The sequence below is a fragment of the Bubalus kerabau genome, chromosome 11 (assembly GCF_029407905.1).
Source record: "Bubalus kerabau isolate K-KA32 ecotype Philippines breed swamp buffalo chromosome 11, PCC_UOA_SB_1v2, whole genome shotgun sequence".
Lineage (NCBI taxonomy): Eukaryota > Metazoa > Chordata > Mammalia > Artiodactyla > Bovidae > Bubalus > Bubalus kerabau.
This window is the reverse complement of record NC_073634.1, coordinates 15644731-15659940: the sequence shown is the minus strand read 5'-3', so window position 1 is coordinate 15659940 and position 15210 is coordinate 15644731. Positions and strand designations below refer to the sequence as shown.

Sequence of the window (15210 nt, the reverse complement as noted above, 5' to 3'; positions counted from 1 at the left end):
ACCAAAAGCAAGACACAGATTCAATGCAATATCTATCAAGATTTCAATGACATTTTTTTCACAAAATAGGTAAAAACTATCCTAAAATTGGCATGGAACTACAGAAGACCCCATATATCTGTGGCAATTCTGAGAAAGGACAACAAAGCTGGAAGTATCATACTTCCTGATTTCAAACTATATTGCAAAGCTAGTTATCAAAACAGTATGGTACTTGCATAAAAGTTGGCACATAGACCAATGGAACAGAATAGAGAAGCCAGTTATAAGTCCACTTATGTACACTCAATTTTTGGCAAGAGCGTTAAGCACACATGCAGGAAAATGAAGTGTCTTCAATAAACGGTGCTGAGAAAGTTGGCTATCCAAATGCAAGAAATTATAAACAGACACCTATCTTACACCACTCAAAAAAATTAACTTGAATAGAAGACTCCAATGTAAGGCCTGAAACCGTAAATCCCTGAGAAGAAATCATAGGGGCAAATATACTTGACAGTAGATTTAGTAATGATTTTTTCATAAAACACTATAAACGCAAGCAACATAAACTAGAACAAACAAGTGGAACTACATCAAACTACAGAGCTTCTGCACAGCAAAGGAAACAATCTATAAATTGAAAATACAAACTAGATTGAGAGAAAATATCCCAAACCACATATCTGTAAGTGGTTAATATCTAAAATATATAAAGAACTCACACAACACAGAAAAGAGAGTGGAGAAACAAGAGAGAGAAAAGGCTGGCTTAAAACTCAACATTAATAAAAGCTAAGATTATGGCATATGGTTCCATTGCTTCAAGGCAAATAGAAAGGGGAAAAGTGGATGCAGTGACAGATTTCATTTTCTTGGGCTCCAAAATCACTGCAGACAGTGACTGCAGCCATGAAATTAAAAGGCACTTGCTCCTTGGAAGGAAAGCTATGACAAAACTAGACAGCATATTAAAAAGCAGAGACATAATTTTGCCAACAAAAGTCTGCATAGTCAAAACTATGGCTTTTCCAGCAGTCATGTATGAATGTGAGAGTTGGACCATAAACAAGGCTGAGCACTGAAGAATTGATGCTTTCGAATTGTGGTGTGGGAGAGGACTCTTGAGAGTCCCTTGGACTGCAAGGAAATCAAACCAGTCAATCCTAAAGAAAATCAATACTGAATATTCAATGGAAGGACTGATGCTAAAGTTGAAGCTCCAATAGTTTGGTCACTTAATGCAGAGTCAACTCATTGGAAAAGACCCTGATGCTGGGAAAGATTGAAGGCAAAAGGAGAAGAGGGCAGCAGAGGATGAGATGGTTAGATAGCATCACTGACTCAATGGACGTGAATTTGAGCAAACTCTGGGTGATAGTGACGGACAGGGGAGCTTGCTGTGCTGCAGTCCATGGGGTCACAAATTGTTGGACATATCTTTACGACTGATCAATGACATACAACACAATAGCAAAAAAGCAAGCAATCCAATTTAAAAATGGGAAAATAAGCTAAATAGATATTTTTCCAAAGAAGACATATGAATGGCCAATAGATATGTGAAAGTCTGCTCAACATAATGAGTTATGCATGTGTGTGTGCTAACTCACTTCAGTCACATCTGACTCTTTGTGACCCCATGAATAATAGCCCACCAGGCTCCCCTGTCCATGGGATTCTCCAGGCAAGAATACTTCAGTGGCTTGCCATGCCCTCCTCAACTAATCATGAAAGAAATGCAAAAATTAAAATCACAATGAGATATCATCTTACACCTGTTAAAATGACTATTTTCTAAAAGAGAAGAAATAATAAATGTTGGCAAGAATTGGAGAAAAGAGAACATTTACACACTGTTGGTGGGAATGTAAATTGGTATAATGATTATGGAAAACAGTATGGCAGTTCCTCAAGGAAAACTGACTACTATATGGCCCAGCAATCCTACTCCTAGGTATATATATCCAAAGGAATTGAGACTAGCATCTCAAAGAGATATCTACACACCCATGTTCACCGCAGCATTATATACTATAGTAAAGATATGGAAGCAATATATAATTCACCCATAAAAAAAGAAGGGTAATCCTGTCATTTGTAACAACGTGGATTAATGTGGAGGGCGTTATGTCAAGTGAAATAATCAGACCAAAAAAAAAAGCAAATCTTGTATGGCATCACTTATACGTGGTATTTTTAAAGTCAATTTTATAGAAACAGAATAGAAAGGTTGTTGCCAGAATCTGAGGTAGGGGGAAATAAAGTGGGTAAATTAAAGGGCACACATTTTTAATTATAAGAAGAATAAGTTCTAGATATCTCATGTATATCACGGTGACTATAGTTAATATAATACTGTATACTTGAAAGTTGCTGAGAGTAGATCTTAATTATTTTCATTACATAAACAAAAGTAGTTAACTATGTGAGATGATGTAGTGTTAACTAATTTGATACTAGTAACATTTCACAATGCATGTGTGTATCAAATCATCACATCATACACTTTAAATACATAAAATTATTCTTGTCAATTTCTCCTCAGTTTAAAAAAACCAAGTAGGCAGGAAGTCAGAAAGTATATAGAAAAGCTGAATAACACTACTGAGCAACATGACCTAATTGACATTATAGTGAAACATACATCAATGCAGAATAAGCATTCTTTTTAAGAGTTTATGGAACATTAACCAAGAAAGGCCATATTCTTGGCCATAAGACACACCTTAACATATATAAAAGAATAAAAATTATACAATGTACACTCTTGGATGACAGTGACATTAAACTAGCAATTAATAAAAGAAAGACAATTCAGTCAGTTCAGTTCAGTCGCTCAGTCATGTCCGACTCTATACCACCCCATGAATCCCAGCTCTCCAGGCCTCCCTGTCCATCACCAACTCCCAGAGTTCACCCAGACTCACGTCCATTGAGTCGGTGATGCCATCCAGCCATCTCATCCTCTGTCGTCCCCTTCTCCTCCTGCCCCCAACCCCTCCCAGCATCAGTCTTTTCCAATGAATCAGCCCTTCGCATGAGGTGGCCAAAGTACTGGAGTTTCAGCTTTAGCATCATTCCTTCCAAAGAAATCCCAGGGCTGATCTCCTTCAGAGTGGACTGGTTGGATCTCCCTGCAGTCCATGGGACTTTCAAGAGTCTTCTCCAACACCACAGTTCAAAAGCATCAATTCTTCAGTGCTCAGCTCTCTTCACAGTCCAACTCTCACATCTATATGTGACCACTGGAAAAACCATAGCCTTGACTAGACAGACCTTTGTTAGCAAAGTAACGTCTCTGCTTTTCAATATGCTATCTAGGTTGGTCATAACTTTCCTTCCAAGGAGTAAGCGTCTTTTAATTTCAGGGCTGCAGTCACCATCTGCAGTGATTTTGGAGCCCCCCAAAATAAAGTCTGACACTGTTTCCACTGTTTCCCCATCTATTTCCCATGAAGTGATGGGACCAGATGCCATGATCTTAGTTTTCTGAATGTTGAGCTTTAAGCCAACTTTTTCACTCTCCACTTTCATTTTCATCAAGTGGCTTTTTAGTTCCTCTTCACTTTCTGCCATAAGGGTGGTGTCATCTGCATATCTGAGGTTACTGATATTTCTCCTGACAATCTTGATTCCAGCTTGTGCTTCTTCCAGCCCAGTGTTTCTCATATTGTACTCTGTATATAAGTTAAATAAGCAGGGTGACAATATACAGCCTTGACGTACTCCTTTTCCTATTTGGAACCAGTCTGTTGTTCCATGTCCAGTTCTAACTGTTGCTTCCTGACCTGCATACAGGTTTCTCAAGAGGCAGGTCAGGTGGTCTGGTATTCCCATCTCTTTCAGAATTTTCCACAGTTGATTGTGATCCACACAGTCAAAGGCTTTGGAATAGTCAATAAAGCAGAAATAGATGTTTTTCTGGAACTTTCTTGCTTTTTCCATGATCCAGCAGATGTTGGCAATTTGATCTCTGGTTCCTCTGCCTTTTCCAAAACCAGCTTGATCATCTGGAAGTTCATGGTTCATGTATTGCTGAAGCCTGGCTTGGAGAATTTTGAGCATTACTTTACTAGTGTGTGAGATGAGTGGAATTGTGTGGTAGTTTGAGCATTCTTTGGCATTGCCTTTCTTTGGGATTGGAATGAAAACTGACCTTTTCCAGTCCTGTGGCCACTGCTGAGTTTTCCAAATTTTCTGGCATGTTGAGTGCAGCACTTTCACAAAATCATCTTTCAGGATTTGAAATAGCTCCACTGGAATTCCATCACCTCCACTAGCTTTGTTCGTAGTGATGCTTTCTAAGGCCGACTTGACTTCACATTCCAGGATGTCTGGCTCTAGGTCAGTGATCACACCATCTTGATTATCTGGGTTGTGAAGATCTTTTTTGTACAGTTCTTCTGTGTATTCTTGCCACCTCTTCTTAATATCTTCTGCTTCTGTTAGGTCCATACCATTTCTGTCCTTTATCGAGCCCATCTTTGCATGAAATGTTCCCTTGGTATCTCTAATTTTCTTGAAGAGATCTCTAGTCTTTCCCATTCTGTTGTTTTCCTCTATTTCTTTGCATTGATCACTGAAGAGGGCTTTCTTATATCTCCTTGCTATTCTTTGGAACTCTGCATTCAGATGCTTATATCTTTCCTTTCCTCCTTTGCTTTTCGATTCTCTTCTTTTCACATCTATTTGCAATTAATAAAAGAAAGACAATTAGATAACCCCAAAATACATGGAGATTAAATGACATACTTCTAAATAACACATGGGTCAAAGAAGAAATCTCAAGTGAAATTTAAAAATATTTTAAACTAAATGACAATGAAAATGCTAGTTATCAAATTTTGTGGAATACAATGAAAGCAGTACTTAGAAGGATATTTATAGCATTAAATATATATTAGGAAAGAAGAAAGATCTAAAATAGATCATATAAGTTTCCACCTTAGCAAAATAGAAGAAAGAAGAACAAACTAAATCAAAAGCAAGCAGAAAAAGTCTTCAGGTTCAAGATGGTGGAGCAGAAGGATGTGTGCTCATCTCCTCTTGCAAGAGCACCAAAATCACGACTAGCTGTTGAACAACCATTGACAGGAGTCTGCTGGAAAAAATCAAATCCCATACCCATCGGGTGGATGACCCACAAACTGGGGAACAGTATTACCAAAGAAACTCTCCCACTGTTGTAAAGGTTTTGAGCCCCATGTTAGGCTTCCTAGCCTGGGGATCCAAAAATGGACTGGGAATCCCAGGGAATCTGGCCTTGAAGGCCAATGGAATTTGAATACAGGACTTCCACAGGACTGGAGGAAACAGAGACTCCAGTCTTAGAGGGTACAAAGAAAATTTTGTGGTCACCAATACCCGGAGGAAAGGAGCAGTGACCCCATAGAAGACTGAACCAAAACTGCTGTGTTGGTTGGTCTCCTGCTAGTGTTGGAGGGTCTCCTATGGAGGCATGTGTTGGCAGGGGCTCATCTCAGGGACAGAGGCACTGGTAGCAGCACTCCTGGAAGATCCCCTTTGGTGTAAACCCTCTTGGAGGTCACCATTAACAGTACCATAGAGCCTGTAGACTCCAGGGCTGGGTCACCTCAGGCAGAACAACTAACAGAGAGAGACAATCTCACCCATCAGCAGATAATTGGATTAAAAGCTTTACTGGGCAAGGCCCTGCCTACCAGAGCAAGATTTAGATTTTCCCATCCTGTCCCTCCCATCAAGAAGCTTACACAAAGAGACACTGATGTATAGAACAGTCTTATGGACTCTGTGGGAGAGGGAAAGGGTGGGAAGATTTGGGAGAATGGCATTGAAACATGTAAAATATCATGTATGAAACGAGTTGCCAGTCCAGGTTCAATGCACGATACTGGATGCTTGGGGCTAGTGCACTGGGATGACCCAGAGGGATGGTATGGGGAGGGAGGAGGGAGAAGGGTTCAGGATGGGGAACACATGTATACCTGTGGCAGATTCATTTTGATATTTGGCAAAACTAATACAATTTTGTAAAGTTTAAAAATAAAATAAAAAAAAATAAATAATACATCCAGACTGTGAAAAAAAAAAAGAAGAAGCTTACACAAGCTTCTTAGCCTCATCTACCAAAGGGTACGCAGAAGAAACCAGAGAAACCACAATACCACAGTGGCTAGAACAAAAACCACATTACAGAAAGTTAATCAGGATGAAAAAATAGAGTTATGTTCTAGATAAAGAGCAAGACAAAATCCCAGGAAAACAACTAAATGAAGTGGAGTCTTTCAGAAAAGAATTCAGAATAATGATAGTGAAGATGGTCCAGGATCTCGGAAACAGAATGGACAAGATGCAAGAAATGTTTACCAAAAACCTAGAACAACTAAAGAACAAGCAGACAGAGATGAACAACACACTAGAAGGAATCAATAGCAGAATGACTGAGACAGAAGAAGGGATAAGTGACTTCGAGGACAGAATGGTAGAAATCACTTGACAAAGTAGAATATAGAAAAAAGAATGAAAAAAAAATCAAGATAGCCTAAGAGACCTCTGAGACAACATTAAACGCACCAACATTCACATTATACAGGTCCTAGAAGGAGAAGAGACAGATAAAGAACCTGGGAAAATATCTGAAGAGATAATTGCTGAATATATCCATAACATGGGAAAGGATATAGTCAACCAAGCCCAGAAAGTGCAGAGAGACCCAGGCAGGATAAACCAAGGAGGAACAGCCAAAGACTCACACTAATCAAACTAACAAAAATTAAAGACAAAGATAAAATATTAAAAGCAACAAGTGAGAAATGACAAATAACATACAAGGGAATCCCATCAGGTTATCAGCTGATTTCTCAACAGAAACTCTACAAGCCAGAAGGGAATGGCATGATATATTTAAAGTGATGAAAGAGAAGAACCTATAACCAAGAATACTCTAGCCAGCAAGACTCATTCAGATTTGATGGAGAAATTAAAAGCTTTCCAGACAAGCAAAGGTTAAGGGAATTCAGCACCACCAAACCAGCTTTACAACAAATGTTAAGGGAACTTCTCTAGGCAGGAAACATAAAAGAAGGAAAAGACCTACAGAAAATAAGCCCAAAACAATTAAGAAAATGGTAATAACATCATACCTGTCGATAATCACCTTAAAAGTAAATAGATTAAATGCACCAACCAAAAGACATAGGCTGGCTGGGCAGATGAAAGCATGTGCATGCATGCATGTCTGCTTAGCACATCAGTCTGCTTGGCCCTCCAAATTGTGTGTAATTATTTTATATTTTAGGTTAATCATGTTCCCAGTATGACTTGCAATTGTGATTCTCTTTTATTTTTTGTCAGGCTATTGATTGTGAAAATTGATAAGCATCTACTATTGTGATTATGTAACTATTACTCAGTTAACACCATCATATGATAGATCAACAGAAAAATAATAGAATTCCATATCACCAAAACCCAGACAAAAACATTACAAAAAAGAAAGAAAATTACATGCCAGTATATCTCAAGAGCATAGTGTAAAAATTCTCAACAATAGCTTAGCAAATAAAATTCAACAATGTATAAAGAGAATTGTACACCTTGATCAACTGGAATTTATCTAGATATGCAAGGCTAGTTCAACATTCAAAAATCAATTATGTATCACATAATTGTGATACATATTGATACATACAGTTATATATCAATGCATATTGATACATACAATTATGTATCAATTATCCATCACATCAATGGATTAAAAAAGAAAAATCACATGCTCATGTTAATAGATGCAGAATAAGCATTTGACAAAATTCAGTACCCATTCTTCATAAAAACTCTCAGTAAACTAGGAATATAGGGGAAATCCCTCAATTTGACAAAGAATATCTACCCAAAAACCGTACAGTTAATGTCACACTTAATGGTAAGAAAATAGAAGCTTTCCCATTAGGATCAAGAATAAGGCAAGTCCCACTCCCCTCTCCTTTTCAACATCATACTGAAAGTACTAGCTAAAGATGAGAAAAGAGTGGGGAAGAGCATACAGATTGAGAAGGAAAAATTATAAATGTTCACGGATGACATGATAGTCTATGTAGATAATCTGAAGGAATCAACAACAAAAAATCCTGGAATTTGTCAATGATTATAGCACGGCTGTAAGATAGAAGATTAATATATCAATACAAAAGTCCATTGCTTTCCTATATACCAGCAATAAACAAGCCAAACTTGAAATTAAAAACATAATGCCATTTACATTAGGACCCCCAAAACTTAAATGCTTGTATATAATCTAGCAAATATGTATAAAATTTGTATGAGGAAAACTGCAAAACTCTGAAGAAGAAAATTTTAAAACTAAATAGAAAGATATTCAATGTCCATGGATAGGAAAACTCAATATTGTCAAGGCGTTAGTTCTTTCCAGCTTGATCTATATATTCAATGCAATCCCAATAAAAATCACAGCAAGTTATTTTGTGGATATGAACAGGCTAATTCTAAAGTTTATATGGAGAGATGGAAGACCCAGAACACCCAACACAGTATTGAAGAACAAAACTGGAAGACAGATGCTACTGCAAGAAGACTTATTATAAAGCTACAATAATCAAGACATGTGGTATTGGCAGAAGAACAGACAAATGAAACAGAATAGAGTCCAGGAATAGAACCCTGTTGACAATATGAGTTGCTCTTTGACACAGAAGAAAAGGCAATGCAATGAGTTAAAGATAGTCTTTTCAACAAATGGTGCTGGTATATGCAACTGGACATTCACATGAAAAAACTAATCTAGACACGGACCTTAAATCCTTCACAAAAATTGACTCAAAATGGATCATAAACATAAGCATAAAACAAAACTATAAAATAACAAGAGAGAAAACCTAGATGACATCAGGTATGGCACTTACTCTTTATACGTAACATCAAAGGCAAAACTCACAAAATAAATAATTGATAAACTGGGCTTTGTTAAAATTAAAAATGTCTGCTTTGTGAAAAATCACTGTCAAGAGAATAAAAAGACAAGCCACAGACTGAGAAAAATTACTTGTAAAAGATGCATCTAATAAAGAACTATTATCTAAAATGCATGAAGAATTTGTAAAACAATAAGAAAAGAAACAACCTGATTTTAAAATGTGCCAAATACCTTAACATCTCACCAAAGAAGATACACAGATAGAAAATAAGCATATGACAAAATGCTCCATATCACATGTCATTCAGTTCAGTTCAGTTCAGTTCAGTCGCTCAGTCGTGTCTGACTCTGAGACCCCATGAATTGCAGCACGCCAGGCCTCCCTGTCCATCACCAACTCCCGGAGTTTACTCAAACTCACATCCATCGAGTTGGTGATGCCATCCAGCCATCTCATCCTCTGTCGTCCCCTTTTCCTCTTGGCCCCAATCCCCCACAGCATCAGAGTCTTTTCCAATGAGTCAACTTCTCGCATGAGGTGGCCAAAGTACTGGAGTTTCAGCTTTAGCATCATTCCTTCCAAAGAAATCCCAGGGCTGATCTCCTTAAGAATGGACTGGTTGGATCTCCTTGCAGTCCATGGGACTCTCAAAAGTCTTCTCCCACACCACAGTTCAAAAGCAACAATTCTTCGGTGCTCAGCTCTCTTCACAGTCCAACTCTCACATCCATAAGTGACCACAGGAAAAACCATAGCCTTGACTAGACGGATCTTTGTTGGCAAAGTAACATCTCTGCTTTTGAATATGCTATCTAGGTTGGTCATAACTTTCCTTTCAAGGAGTAAGCGTCTTTTAACTTCATGGCTGCAGTCACCATCTGCAGTGATTTTGGAGCCCCCTAAAATAAAGTCTGACACTGTTTCCACTGTTTCCCCATCTATTTCCCATGAAGTGATGGGACCAGATGCCATGATCTTCGTTTTCTGAATGTTGAGCTTTAAGCCAACTTTTTCACTCTCCTCTTTCACTTTCATCAAGAAGCATTTTAGTTCCTCTTCACTTTCTGCCATAAGGGTGGTGTCATCTGCATATCTGAGGTTACTGATATTTCTCCTGACAATCTTGATTCCAGCTTGTGCTTCTTCCAGCCCAGTGTTTCTCATATTGTACTCTGTATATAAGTTATATAATCAGGATGACAATACAGCCTTGACATACTCCTTTTCCTGTTTGGAACCAATCTGTTGTTCCATGTCCAGTTCTATAGAGCCCACTAATTGGACTCTGTGGCCTTTACCCCAGTTAGTTGAAACCTTGTGGCCACACAAAAACCTACACATAAATGTTTATAAAAATATTATTAATAATTGCCAAAAGTTGGAGGTAACCAATATGTCTTTCAGTAGGTGAATGGATAAACATGTGGAACATCTAGGCAATGGAATAATATACAGAACTAAATAAATAAGCTATCAAGCCAAGAAAAGACCTGGAGAAACCTTAAATGCATACTACTAAATGAAAGAAGCTAATCTGAAAAGGCAACAGAGTGTATGATTCCAACTATATAATATCATAGAAAAAGCAAAACTATGGAGACAGTTAAAAAGAATCAGTGATTGCTATGGATTGCTAGCAATGATTGCTATGGGAGATGAAGAGGTATAGCATAGAGGAATTTTAGGGCAATGAAAATATTCTGAATGATAGTACAATGATGAATATTCAAGCATGTAGCTATAAAAAGCCAAGAGTGAATCCTACTGTAAACTATGGATTTGAGGTCATTATGTGTCAATGTAAGTTCATCAGTTGTAACAAACGTAGCATTCTGGTAGAAGATGGTGAGGGAGCAACTTGCATGTGAGAGAGGTAGTCAGTATAGGACATTTCTTCATGCTTCTCTTAATTTTGCTGTGAACATGAATCCAAAAAAACCTATACTAACACATATATATGGAATTTAGAAAGATGGTAACAATCTACCTAAAGAAACTAAAGACCTATATATAGAAAACTATAAAACACTGGTGAAAGAAATCAAAGAGGACACTAACAGATGGAGAAATATACCATGTTCATGGATTGGAAGAATCAATATAGTGAAAATGAGTATACTACCCAAAGCAATCTATAGATTCAATGCAATCCCTATCAAGCTACCAACAGCATTCTTCACAGAGCTAGAACAAATTATTTCACAATTTGTATGGAAATACAAAAAACCTCGAATAGCCAAAGCGATCTTGAGAAAGAAGAATGGAACTGGAGGAATCAACCTACCTGACTTCAGGCTCTACTACAAAGCCACAGTTATCAAGACAGTATGGTACTGGCACAAAGACAGAAATATAGATCAATGGAACAAAATAGAAAGCCCAGAGATAAATCCACGCACATATGGACACCTTATCTTTGACAAAGGAGGCAAGAATATACAATGGATTAAAGACAATCTCTTTAACAAGTGGTGCTGGGAAATCTGGTCAACCACTTGTAAAAGAATGAAACTAGAACACTTTCTAACACCATACACAAAAATAAACTCAAAATGGATTAAAGATCTAAACGTAAGACCAGAAACTATAAAACTCCTAGAGGAGAACATAGGCAAAACACTCTCTGACATACATCACAGCAGGATCCTCTATGACCCACCTCCCAGAATATTGGAAATAAAAGCAAAAATAAACAAATGGGACCTAATTAACCTTAAAAGCTTCTGCACATCAAAGGAAACTATTAGCAAGGTGAAAAGACAGCCTTCAGAATGGGAGAAGATAATAGCAAATGAAGCAACTGACAAACAACTAATCTCGAGAATATACAAGCAACTCCTACAGCTCAACTCCAGAAAAACAAATGACCCAATCAAAAAATGGGCCAAAGAACTAAATAGACATTTCTCCAAAGAAGACATCCAGATGGCTAACAAACACATGAAAATATGCTCAACATCACTCATTATCAGAGAAATGTAAATCAAAACCATTATGGGGTACCATTTCACACCAGTCAGAATGGCCGCAATCCAAAAGTCTACAAGTAATAAATGCTGGAGAGGGTGTGGAGAAAAGGGAACCCTCTTACACTGTTGGTGGGAATGCAAACTAGTACAGCCACTATGGAGAACAGTGTGGAGATTCCTTAAAAACCTGGAAATAGAACTGCCTTATGATCCAGTAATCCCACTGCTGGGCACACACACTGAGGAAACCAGAAGGGAAAGAGACACATGTACCCCAATGTTCATCGCAGCACTGTTTATAATAGCCAGGACATGGAAGCAACCTAGATGTCCATCAGCAGATGAATGGATAAGAAAGCTGTGGTACATATACACAATGGAGTATTACTCAGCCATTAAAAAGAACACATTTGAATCAGTTCTAATGAGGTGGATGAAACTGGAGCCTATTATACAGAGTGAAGTAAGCCAGAAAGAAAAACACCCAATAAAGTATACTAACGCATATATATGGAATTTAGAAAGATGGTAACAATAACCCTGTGTACGAGACAGCAAAAGAGACACTGATGTATAGAACAGTCTTATGGACTCTGTGAGAGAGGGAGAGGGTGGGAAGATTTGGGAGAATGGCATTGAAACATGTAAAATATCATGTATGAAACGAGTTGCCAGTCCAGGTTCGATGCACAATACTGGATGCTTGGGGCTGGTGCACTGGGACGACCCAGAGGGATGGAATGGGGAGGGAGGAGGGAGGAGGGTTCAGGATGGGGAACACATGTATACCTGTGGCAGATTCATTTTGATATTTGGCAAAACTAATACAATTATGTAAAGTTTAAAAATAAAATAAAAAAAAAAAAGAAAGATGGTAACAATAACCCTGTATACGAGACAGCAAAAGAGACACTGATGTATAGAACAGTCTTTTGGACTCTGAGGGAGAGGAGAGGGTGGGAAGATTTGGGAGAATGGCATTGAAACATGTAAAATATCATGTATGAAACGAGTTGCCAGTCCAGGTTCGATGCACGATACTGGATGCTTGGGGCTGGTGCACTGGGACGACCCAGAGGGATGGTATGGGAAGGGAGGAGGGAGGAGGGTTCAGGATGGGGAACACATGTATACCTGTGGCAGATTCATTTTGATATATGGCAAAACCAATACAATATTGTAAAGTTAAATAAAATAAAATTAAAAAAAACCTATACCTTAAATAATGCTTATTAATAACAATGATGATTCTTACCCCCTAACATGGGAAACAATGCAATGATATTCCCTTTCACCTCTTATATTTAGCACTTGGTTAGAAATCCGAGTAAGTTTGTTGTTGTTCAGTCACCAAGTCATATCTGATTCTTCACAACCCTATGGACTGCGGCATGCTGGGCTTCCCTGTCCTCACCATCTCCCAGAGTTTGCCCAAATTCATGTCCATTGAATCAGTGATGCCATCCAACCATCTCATCCTCTGTTGCCCTCTTCTCCTAGCAAATACAATAAGGCAATAAAAAGAAACAAAAGGGATATAGTTTTGGTAAGCATAGTTAAGCTCTGTTTATGGATGACATAGTTAGGTTCATAAAATAAGGAGTCAATCTACAAAAATCCTACTGAAATGAATAAGCAAATTAGAAATGTTTCAGAATAAAATGTCAATAAACAAGTATACATTGTATTTTCATATATTAGCAGTGGATTACTAGGAATTAAACTTTTAAAAATATCATTTCTATCACCCTTAAAATATGAAATATTTAGACACAAAATTAAAACATGTAGAACACTGCTGAGAAAAATTAAAGAAAATTTAACTAAGTGGATAAAAAAGAGGTCATATTCATGTATTGGAAGACTCAGGATGTTAAGATGCATTTTCTGCCTAAATCAATTTATAGATTCAACAGGAAATTTGACCAAAATTCTAGTAGGTTTTAAAAATAGAATTGACAAGTTGATTCTAAAAGTTACATAAATAAATAAAGGAACTAGGATAGATAAAATGATTTTGCTAAAAAAAAAAAGAACACAGTTGGAGAACTTATAATACTTGATGTCGAATCTTACTTATAGTGAAGAAAAGAAGCCAGGTGCAAAAGAGTGTATACTACATGCTTCCATTTATATTAAATTCCAGGAAAACTAGAGAGAGAACAAACTAATGGTTTCCTGAGGTCAGGGAGGGGTAGAAGGTAGTGATTAACTGGGAAAGGCCACAAGGAAACTTCCTAGGGCAAGTAAAATGCCCTATATCTTGTCTGTGGTGGTAGTCATATTGCTTTATACATTTGACAAAACTCATTGGTCCATATACTTAAAATGTGTGTTTTATCATAATAAATTATACCCCAAAGAAATGTATCTTTAAAAATAATATCTATTAAGATATCCCTACGAAAGATAAAGAACTGGTACACATTTACTTCAGATTTCCCCTAAATTCCTCTTCTCAATATTTGTCAAAAGGATTTGGTAATTTTGCCTCAGTTTTATCATTGTCAAGTCATTATTGTTTTTACATTGTTATCTTTTCAAAATCAACTAAGTAAGGAGTTCACTTCAAAACAATAATGACAATAATTTAGACTGTTCTGTGTCCACATTACTTCAACAATCACTACGGTTTCTTTTATATCATGACTTCCCCATTTGTGAACTCTTGTTTTATCTCCTTGTTAGCTGGTTTATATTTTTAAATAAGTACTTTTCCATAAAACATAGATGTGGTATTTTTCCTGAAAACGTGTGTAACTGAGAATTTATTTCGACTGCCTTCATACACAATGGCATCTTACCTTTCATATGGAATTCTTGAATCTCAACTTTGCTTTAAAAATTCTGGATAGGTTACTTCTAGTTTCTTCTGCTTTCTAACATGGCAAAGAAATATGAGCCCAGCTTGATTACCGTCAGTATTGAGAAATTCTTCTTCCTTTGGTCCCAGACCTCCTGATTTTCCATATTTCTCAGGATGTTCCTTTTCACAGTCCTTTCTAATACTTCTTCCTCCTCTGCTCTTAAATACTGATGCTCCTAGAGCCTCTGTCTCAGCTCTCTTTCCTTCTCATGCTGAGCTGAGGGTTACAAACTCAGTCAAGTCTACAAATTAAGACAATTATTTCCTTGGGAAAAATAATTTTCCAATTTTTCCAATTTTCCAATTTTCTTGTCTTATTTGTCAACAAGACAAATTATTTTCTTGGGAAATGCATATTGCCACCAGGAATTAAAGCAATATAAGGCCTTAAAAGACCAATAATTAAGGAACAAATGGAGAAGATTGATGTAGAACAACTTCCAGGAATGGTGCAATGACCTGAAAGCTTCACCAGTTC

General features: G+C 37.3%; 1 long non-coding RNA gene across 1 annotated transcript in view; it reads right to left on the bottom strand.

Moving 5' to 3' along the window:
- Nucleotides 1-4556: 4556 nt before the first annotated feature.
- Nucleotides 4557-15210, bottom strand: part of LOC129622359 (uncharacterized) — a 30316-nt gene continuing 19662 nt past the window's right edge. The window contains exon 3 of the long non-coding RNA XR_008699925.1: nucleotides 4557-4667. This is a non-coding gene — a long non-coding RNA (uncharacterized LOC129622359). The remainder of the gene's footprint in view (nucleotides 4668-15210) is intronic.